Source organism: Galeopterus variegatus, unplaced genomic scaffold, assembly GCF_000696425.1.
Source record: "Galeopterus variegatus unplaced genomic scaffold, G_variegatus-3.0.2 Scaffold657, whole genome shotgun sequence".
In the NCBI taxonomy this organism is placed as follows: Eukaryota; Metazoa; Chordata; class Mammalia; order Dermoptera; family Cynocephalidae; genus Galeopterus; species Galeopterus variegatus.
In genome coordinates, this window is record NW_007726768.1 from 38964 (window position 1) to 50109 (window position 11146).

Here is an 11146-nt window from a genome sequence, read left to right on the forward strand (position 1 = left end):
CCTGAGCACGTGCCTACCTGCCTATCATCCTGTCCTCTCTTCACCCCCTGCCCACCTCTCTGACACCACCTCAGGGCTCCACAGATTAGACAGGATGAGGGTTTCAGCTCAACTGGCACATGTCCAACATATGCTGTGCCCTAGGCCCAGTGCCAGGCTCCGGGAGTGGGGACCAGAATGTGCATAAGACAAAGCTGCCACCTTCCAAGGATATCCAGCACAGTGACCATGCTGAAGATGAGAACCACCCTAGTCGGGTCTGTGGGGCTGCGTGTATCTGAAGGAGACAGACCTACTGGGTGTGGGGGGTGTGAAGCAGAATTGAGAGGGACTTTGTGGAGGCAGGGCTGGCCTTGGAAGGAAGGATAGGGTCTAAAAGGAGAGAAAACATCATTTACAGAGGGGGAGAGAGAGGCAAGCATGGATGTGTTCTTAGGACAGGAGCCCAGCTTGGAAGGTACAACAGATTGCTGTCAGTGAGAAGGTAGGAGATTAAGCCAGAAAGCCACCCTGAGACCAGCTTGTTGAGGACTTTGAACACCAGCCAAAGGCCACAGCTGATTTGGGAGGCTGAGAGGAGCCACTGCAGGTTTTTGAGCAGGAGAGTAACTATAATACACGGGGCTGAAGCTCATGCAGACTGGCATGGCAGTGATAACAGAGTACACTACCAGGGAGGGGAGAGCAATTACTGCCACCTTCCAGGGGATTCTCTAGAGTTCTGATCTTTGGAAGAAGCCATGCGAGTAGAAAGGTGATGACAAATGCAACAGACTCTAGGAGTTGGAATGAGTCGCACTTGGCACTTGGCTGGAGGTAAGGAATGAGGGAAAAGGAGCTATTTGGGAGGAGAGTATTCAAAAATAAAAAGGTAAGTCGGGAGGAAAAGATAGTTTTTCAGGGAACATGAGAAGGTCTGTGGAGGTGCAGGGGGCATCTTGCAGGGATGCACTTGCATAAGCCATGCACTTGGTGGACAGCAGCCCAGTCCTGGCCGGGTTTGGCAAGTGGCAGCTGCAGACTGAGAGTGTGGCTGGGGGAAGGTGGGCAGGAGCCAGTGCTCTGGGACTGCCCTACTTGGCCCACCATCAGTAGATACAATGGATTCCTGGCAAGCTTGGACATCTTGGCTTACAGGCCTCTATCGGCTATTATAGACCACATTTTCAACATTCTTTTGGGGGCTCCCAGCAGTTCTCTCTGAAGAAGTGAGCTAACATGGGCATTATCAAATCACGTCTAATTTGAGAAATGATCATAAGGAGAAGAGGTAATTTCTCTTTAAGAAGAGTCAAAGTATACAAGGTGTATACTGGGTTGTGCAGGAAGACTTGTGCTGCTTATGAGCACAGGGAGAGCATCCACTATTACTAAGACTTGACATAACATCCTAAGAGTGGTCATCACAGACACTCAGAAACCAGTGGCCTTCCTAGGCCAAGTTTCTGTTGGGACCGACTCCCAGAGATGTCCTGGCATATTGGTTATGTGTCAAATTTAAAAACGCTGATTAAGATTTCCCGTGTCACTTCTATAGCAGTTCATAACATACTACAGGCAGAACTGAGTGTTAAGATAGTGGTTTTGTATTCTCTGTCAGTGTATTTCAGTTTTTTAAAACTGCAATACCCAGGAGGAAATACAATCTCCATCATAACCCAATATATGCACAGACACTGAAAGGAAGTTCCAAAGTAAGTTCCTTACTTTGTACAATTTACTCTATTTCTATTTTATTTTCTTTTTTTAGAAAAGGCTGGTTGTGATTCACTAAATTTAATTTCAGAACTGCTAAGTGGCTCAATACCTGCAGTTCGAAAAAAAATCTCTAACTGACTTTATGGTTACTTCTTTTTCCTCCCACCCTTTACATCAGAAACACACAAGGGGGAAGGCAGATGGGAGGGTTATATGACTGCTCAGTGCCACTCACCTGGCACTCGCAAGAAAAAGGAAGCCCTTAGGTTGGCCAAACAAGTTTAGCAGATCACTGAGTGTTGGGAAGTCTTCCCGAAGGCCTCCATGGTGGGAGTTGGGTATGGAGTGCTCCACTGTGGAGTAGCCTCCCGACGTTGGGCATGGACCCCAGCTGTCAGGCCTTCTACCCTGTCAGATCCTCCCATCTGACTCTGAGGGCTTCACCATCCACCTTTATTTGTGTGCTGGGGACCTCTGCCTTAGCAAACAATTCTTATTTAAAACAATGATGAATTTTTTTCTGGATGAGTATCCCAGCCACCAAAATTATCCTTCAACTTCAGAACATTTTCAGTAATGACTATTATCATCTTAGGTGGTTTACAGACCAGAATTTATATTCTTACATATATAAAACTAATCATATAATTATCTAACACTCATATATGATTAATAATTATATATTCATATATAGGACTAATATAACTTCTCTTTATAATCTTTACACATAACAAACAATATTTATTCACTATTTTCATCGCACTCCTAAATTAATGGGGGGCGGAGTGGCTCACAACAGGTCAGGGTAGGGTGGAGCTAACTCCTCTCATGAATGGGGCCTTTCCTCAAAATTTTTCCTGACTCTCCTTGGTGTCTCTCCTCTCCTTCCTCCCCTGCCTTTCCTAGAAGGGCACTGCCCCAAGGACTAGTAGTACTCAGAAGCTGGCAATAAAACTGATGGTGTCCTCTCTCCTGTTCAGGTTTGGGAAATTGCTTCTACTCCTCCCGTCTTTGAGGTTTATTACTTCTGAACGCATCGAGCTTCTCTTTTTCCGCAAGACCATAGGGAATACTCCAATGGAGAAGCTCCTTTGTGACCAAGACCATAGGGAATACTCCAATGGAGAAGCTCCTTTGTGACATGTTCAAAAACTAGTGGAGTGTGGAAGTAAAATGTTTACAACCACTGTGGAAAACAGCCCTGAAGCTAAACATTTGCCTACCTTTTGACCCAGCAATTCCACTTGTAGGCATGTGTACCTAGCAGAAATATCCACGAAAAGATATAAGAATATTTATAGCAGCTCTATACTGTACACTGATAATGTAATAGCCCCAAACTGTATATTGATGGTACAATGGTATTATAAATTGTGGTATATTCATATAAGTGAAAAACAGCAATAAAAAAGAATGGATTACTGAGAACACATAACAACATGGAAAAACTTCAAAGACATAAAAGTTGAATGAAAAAAGCTAGACAATGGGCCGGCCCAGTGGCGCACTGGAGAGTGTGCCGCTTGGGAGCGCGGCGGCCCTCCCGCCGAGGGTTCGGATCCCATGTGGAGACCGGTTCCCGCTCACTGGCTGAGCAGGTGCCAGTGCAACACCGAGGGTTGCGATCCCGTTGCCGGTCAGTAAAAAGGACAAAAAGGAAAAAAAGAAAAAGAAAAAAGCTAGACAAAAGTTCCATTTACACAAAGTTCAAGAACAGGCAAGACTAACTGATGGTGAAAGAAGTAGGAATGGTGGTTGTCTCTGGGTGGGTGGGTGGCGGACTGATTGGGAAGGGGCCCAAAGGAAACTTCTGGTGTACTAGAAATCTTTATTTTGATCTGGGTGGTAGTTCCACAAATACATTCATACATAAAAATTCATTGAGCCATGCACTTAAAACTTGTGCACTTAGGGCCGACCCCGTGGCACACTCAGGAGAGTGTGGCGCTGGGAGCGCAGCGGCGCTCCCGCCGCAGGTTCGGATCCTATATAGGGATGGCCGGTGCCCTCACTGGCTGAGCACGGTGCGGGCGACACCACACCAAGGGTTGCGATCCCCTTACCGGTCATGAAAAAGACAAAAAAAACCCCCCAAAACTTGTGCACTTAGTTTTGTTAGACCTCAGTAAAAAAGTGACAAATAAAAAACAGAATGAATGTAGTCAAGGCTCTCCCCTTGAGGACACTGAAGGACTGAGCATAAGGTCTGGTTTCCACTCCAAGTCAGAGACCAAGGACAATGAATTCAGCCCAGTGGAAAATCTCCCCCACACAGGATTCAACAACCCAGCTTATCTCTAGAAGGCATCCCACCATCCCACAGCATCTTGATCTTTACCTTCCTCATCCTTCCTCATCCCCTTTATAAATAAACGTGAGCACCACTCAACTCAATATAAGGCAGCTACAGGCACTTTTTGTAAAAAGGATTCATCACTTCTTGATTCCTTACGGAAAGATGAAGCTCAGACAAACCTGATCCTTCTTAAAGGCAGACCCAGAAGACCTAAAAAATAATAATTTTAAAAAGTTAACATATATCAGGTAATGTGTACTACAGGTAGTGAGCTGAGCACTTAGTATGCATTGTTTAATCCTCAGATTAACTCTGGGGGAGGGACCAATGATCCCCATCTACAAGTGAAAAAACAGGATTAGAGAGGATTCACACCTTGGTATGACTCTACCTAATGCTGCTTAACTTTGGCACTGACACCTCCCTCCACCCCCTCTACCCCTGGAACCGGCTGACCAATTGTTGCATTTTCTGCCTTCAGTGAGGAAGTGCTTAAGATGAAAAAGGTCATGTGAGAAATCCACAAAATCCGAGGGGTTCCCTGCTCTTTGGCCTGTGTTTGAATTCCCCTAATTGGCAGAGATCTCCTGTCTGCTCTGGAAATGATGAAAGCTAGGCTGGTGCCCAGAGAGAAAAGAGTATGGCAAATACTGCCCAGTTTAAGCCCTTCTCACTTAAGTACTCAAACTACTTGCGATTCTCCATCTTCTAAAAGCATCAGACTGGCCTTATTTGGGTTATTTAATGTCTAAGATGCCATTACATTCTCCAATTCCCTATCAAAAGTTTTATCCATAAGATTTAAAGATCTGCACAGAGGTACCTTTAACAAGAAACATGGTTGAGATATGACCAGACAAGCCCTGCACATTTATCTGACAGGCTGGCTTTTGGGAACATGGTAAGACTGCAAAGGTATCCTGGTAAGTTCACAGGCTAGTGGGGATGAGTGAGCACAACAAATCTACATTGGGAAACAGATTTTGGGGCTCTCTAGGAGGAAGTCTTGGAGAATTAGAGGAGCTACATAAGCTGGACTGTCTGCTGTCAACCTGGCATCAATACCACTCTCCATCAACTTCTAAGGATTTTTCTTCCTTGCAAAGAGGCCAGGCACTACATTTCTCAGAATCCCCTTCCCATATGATTTGCTAATGGAAGGCACTCACATGAGATTTGGAGGGTAAAAGGAGAAGCCATTGTTTTCTGGAGACAGTGGCAGCCAGATTTGGGGGAAGATGGGCAATTTCACAGCAGCCTCCTGGCTAGCTTTTTAGAACTGCAGTGGCTTTCAGGCAAGCTCTTGAGAAGTTTGGAACTTTTGGCTGAGATCTATATTGACTTTCTTGACCTTCTGTGTGAACTTCTCTGACCTTTGCTCCCCCAGTCCTTCCAATGTTTATGTCAGCTCCTAATTTCTATACTAAGTCCTTCTGACCTGGAATATGCTGAGTGGCTTCTGTTTTCCTAATGTGGTACAGCTCTAGTTAATCCCAGGATTTATTCAACCTTTTGTTGTAAACTGGCCCCAGTGAAATTCTCAGGGGTAATGGATTTCATTCAGGGCCCTTGCTAGAAAAGGGGATCATTTGAAAGCTCTTTTTTGCCCTCAATGCCAGAAATGTCTTTGGTTATGAAGCATCACAGAGGTAGTCCCTGTAGACCTATCTAGGCCTTTCTTTTCAACTGAAACTGCAGTTTTAAGATCGGTGAGACACTTCCTCTATACTCCCAAAGGGGGTATTTTGAGGTAGAAGGGCAGGAAAAGACTCAAAGATGCTAAGAAGTGCTCATTCAAATTAATAGAACCTGATAGTCGAATCGACCTGGATATTGTGGATGACTAGTTTCCATCTGCTGGATATCATTGGTTTTCCCCACTAGCATGTAAACTCCACAGGGCAGGGATCTTTTGTTCACCAAAGTACCCCAAGCTCTGTGGGTGCTCAGCAGGTATTTGTTGAATGAATGGAACCTGGAAGTGACACTCCTTGACTATGAGTCTGAGATGTCTGTTAAGATTCAACTGTCACATGTGCCCGTATCTGCTTCCATGGTTATGTCCCTGGCTCTAAGATAATGTACTGCCACCCAGTCTATGGGAAAGAACAATTAAAAAAAACAGAAACAAAAACCAAAGCTCTGGTCTCTTTATAACTTGTATCTCCTTACACATTTCCAGTCTCAGGTCTTCATACAGAATGTTTTGTTGTAGACTCAGTAATCTCAGGGGCAAGTTTTAAAATAGCATATCTAGGTTTTATTTAGCCAATTAAGGAAATTTTAAGAAAAAATTAACATTCACTATCCTTATTTCAATGTAATGTAAATAATGCAAAAATGTAAGTTTAATGTAAAAAGAAATGGGAAGCATGATCTTAGAATTTAAAAAATTAAATGAATTTCACATTAGGGAAAAATTCACTAAATTAATATTTTTACATTTCACCTTGACCTGGTTTCGCATTTGGGAACCACTGATCCTATTCAACCCTCTCATTCAATACCTAAGTGCTCAGCACCTTTTGTTAGATGCTGGGGATCGAAGAGTCAACAAGACAGGCATACTTCTTGCCTTGGGAAGTTTACATCAATTGTTTGATGCTGTGAATACTGGGAGCTCATTCAATACCTAAGTGCTCAGCACCTTTTGTTAGATGCTGGGGATCGAAGAGTCAACAAAACAGGCATACTTCTTGCCTTGGGAAGTTTACATCAATTGTTTGATGCTGTGAATACTGGGAGGTGGTGAGAACACAAGACACATAACACAGTTCAGGAGGTCAGAGGAAAGTTCCAGTGTAACTGCCCTTACAACACTGAGAACTGAGGGTCAGGTAGGCATTATCCAGAAAAGGAAATCTTGGGAAGATAGCTCATTTCCAGATAGGAAAACTAACATCCAGAAAGGGCAAATGACTTTCCCAAAGTCATGCAGTAAAAGTTAGTGGCAGAACAAAAATGACAAACTAGGTTTGAATTCCCATTTCTACCGCAGTATGTTACTCTGGCGTTCAATTAAACTCCTTGAGTCCTCTATCAGCAGATCTTGCTACTTCTTCCAATGGCCATTTTAGGTGAGGATCCTAAGTGCACATTTACTGCCTTCCCCGCCCATCTAGCCTTATACTGATTACATAAGATTAAACAAGTCTTGACAGCCAGCAGCTAGCATCCATTACAGAAAACCAACATGTTGAATCTCAACTTCATTTGTATTCAGTTTAGTCCCAATAACTACCACCTCTGTGCTTTGTCAATTTGGGGTTGGGTCCTTTCCTTAAAACACATCAGTGTAACTAAGAAATTACTGCTGTCCCTTGGGGTGGGGTGGGGTTGGGAGCCAGGATGGTCAGAAAACAAACCACACATATTGTTGCTTCTCGAAGCTTTGTTCTTTAATGAGCCATGGGGTACTTTGTTCATCAAGCTGCTTTTGTGTAGCCATACAGTGCATATTTTGAGTGACACAAATTGCACTTTATACAGATGATGTCTTGCTCCCTGCCCCGTGCCCCCCCAAAAAGAACAAAAAGGAAATTACAAAGTGCCTGTTGATTGCATCAGGAATGTAATCAGTTCTGTGGGTGAGATAAATCATTCTTCTTATAGAATTATTCTATTAAACAGTAAAATGATATATTTCACAGGATATGTCCTTTTACAATACATAGTTCTTTTAAAAATTTATACTCAGCATATTATAAATTACTTTAAGTCCATTAAAATAATATAATACTAATCTGTAGTCAACACCTTTCCCATAGTAAATACAAATACTTGGTTCAAAAGGTGCAACTTTTATATGACCCAAGAGGGCTTATAAATAGGCATTAAGTATGGATGGATAGCAAGATGACAGGCTCATTAGTGGGACTTTTTTGAAAACAGTTTCAACCAAGAGACCAACAAAATCAAATAAGTCTATCTCTACAATCATCATTTTGTTGTGATCCTTTTAATACCAAATCAAACATGGGAGTGGTTCCAGAGAAAAGAGGTTAAAAGTACTCTAGGGGCACAGAAAAACAGAGGACTCCCACAAATACCAAGGAACTTTACTATCAAGGCTACATGTGTTGAGGGACAGTGCTGGGGAGCTGTCACAAGGTATGGGTGGACATAACACATTTTTCAGTACAGAATGATGCATGCCCCATGTCCAGCTCCTACCAAGGAAAAAAAAAAAAAAAAAAAAAAAAAAGGAGGATAAGAAAAGCCATCTGGATTATGTTTCTTTTTAAAATTAAAACTCTCTTAACTTTGACCACATCCTGAGAATCCTGTCTTCTTTCTAGATCACCAAAGTGCTTGTGAAAGGTACACATTCATTAGTTACGATTAAAAATACATGGCCCATAGGCACTGAGGTGGGACTGCAGAACCTTGCTGGACACCCTCTTTTCAGCACGTTTCTGTGACCTTCTGTCTTTGACAGTGAAAACAACCCTATTATGATGGAACACAGAACAGAAGTCTTTACTAACCTTGCTATAGAGGGTTTCCAAAGCATGAGAAGGTGGGGGCCCTAGTTTCCCATCTCCTGACCTCAGCTTCTTCTGTCTCTCTTTGCAAGGCTCATGGTGAGAGGGCTGTATCGCCCTTTGTGTTTTCAGAAGCCCAGAGTGGTAAAATTATTTAAATGACAGGGAAGTACAAAGTACGCTGCAAACTAAGCATGTCATTTCCCTGAATCCTGCCTATATTTGCTTTAGTTTGCTTCAATTTGTGATACAGAATGAAATTACACTTCTCTGCTTCCATTACATTTTCAATGATACATACGCAATTACAGGGTTACACTGGCTTTAATGGGCAGAATTGAAAATCCAGGTTTCATTTGGGGCTGGGAATGTGTGACGTGACTAGAATGTTCTGCATTTTGGAGTATGAGCTCCAAATGTGGGGCTGCCCCACTGCTGCCATGCAGAGATTTCCTTTGAGGCATCTGAGATCAAAGAAAAGAAGTAAAGAAGCAATAAGAAACTACAAATTTGACACATTAAGGTTAAATACCTTACTCATAAGTGGCTGTAATGTGGTATCACTTTGTGGGTTACATAACTTTAACCACGCAGAGGACCAGTTAAGAACAGATGGAAGCAGACACAGCATTTGGTTCTCACAGTTTCTAACACTTATGGCTTCATTGCTTTATCAGGCCAACAATGCCTGTTACCCTATGAGAACAAGGGCTTCCTTCCCTCAGAAGGAGGGCCCACACTTGCTCTCCATTCTTGCAATGGTGTGGCTCTCTCCTCCCCACCACCTCCCATCCTGGCAGCTTGTTAAATGACTAGAAATCCACAAATCTAGCAACCGAAAAAACAAACATTTTTTATTTAATTTTATCCAAATTCAGGTTTCAGGTCCCTGAGAAAAATTATAAAGTCTCTTAACATCCATCACCTAGTTCCTATAAAGTGACTTATATAAGTAGCTTTTTAACTGCTGAAAATTTATCTTGCCCAAAAAAACCACACAAACATTTAGAAGGGAGAACATTTGCCAAGATGTGTTCTCTAGGCCATTCCTTTGGGGCAAAGGAAATTACTCAACTTGGGTAATCTCTTTTTTTAATGTGGTATTTAACCAACATTCTGGATCAAGTGGAGAACAGTAGTTAATGCCCAGCAGCATACCACTCTACCAAGAATACTGAAACACAGACTGTGCAGCCTGGCACAAGGCCAAGGAACTAGCAATCCCACTTTGACACAACCATGCTAAGGGGTTTTCCTCTATGAGATTATCTGAAGTTCAGATTCTTAAAGGCTTAAAATTTATTACTCCTCAACATGAACATGAACAAGGTGGCAGATGTTTGTGGGATTTAAAACAATATTTACTCAATAACCATCTTCATTCTGGAGATTTTAAAAGCTTCCTTTCCCTGGCTCAATTCTGAACCCAAAATAGGGAGAGGAAAGACTCCTGCTACCTTTAGCTGCCACTTAGAATGATGCTCCAAGTCTAATCTCTGGGGCTGGCCAGTAACCACTGAGGCAGTGTCATGAGGTTCAGTGTTGTGTAACAGGAGAGACTGTGCCTTAACAAAAGACTTAACAGTTCCATAACTTCAAATCAAAGAAGTATGAAAAAGAATAACCAAAATTCAGGTAACCAAAATTCAGATGGTAAAGGCTCTCTTTCAGAACAGTGCATGTGATAGACAAGATGCATTTAGTAACGTTCAAAATAAACATTTTCACATACTTAAGAAAGGGTATTATATTTCATTTTTCATACATTATAAATAGCAAAAACAGAATTCTAATTCCACAAATGCTAAGACACTTAAAATGCTATTATAACTCAGGTGTATGGAGACCACCTAGTGGTGAAAAAGATGGTCTTACTTTTCCCTCAACCCAGGGATGAGTGGCTCTCATTGCCCTGTCCAATGGCCCTTAATCTGTGGGAAGAAATTCCATGGGAAGGAGGGAAGCACACGGTTAAAAGGAAATATGCATACTATATATATATATATATATATTTTTTTTTTTTACAGTAAACTTCAGAAACCAGAATATTAACAAAAATAGCTTCAAGTAGTCCTTGATTTTTTTTTCATCTATTTAATACTGATGGTCTGAGGAAAAGAAGATTAAAGTTAGATGGGTCATATTAAAAAGTTTTTTATTTTTTGGCAGCTTTCTGTAACACTTATTCATGTGACGTTGTGTGTGAATGTTATGGGAGAAGTGATTAAATGGTCACATTATTTGTCTGAATCCGTGGTGGGAATCCACCAGCAGATGAATAGGCTCATATGTAGTCTTCAGTTTAATCTATACAAAGAGAAAAGTCTGGATGGATTAGAATGAAACCCTCATGTTTAGGGATCACTATGTCTCTGAGACATTTTTTTTTTTTTTTTTTTGTCTTTTTTTGTCTTTTTTCCGTGTCCGGCAATGGATCGCAACCCTCAGTGTTGCCCCCGTACCGGACCGGGGACCGGCAACGGGATCGCAAGCCTCGGTGTTGCTCCCGCGCCTCGCTCAGCCAGTGAGCGGGAACCGGTCTATACGTGGGATCCGAACCCTCGGATGGGAGCGCCGCCGCGCTTCCCAAGCAGCGCACTATCCAGTGCGCCACCGGGCCGGCCCAAATACTCCATGTTTTTCATTTCATGTTTTACATATATATGTA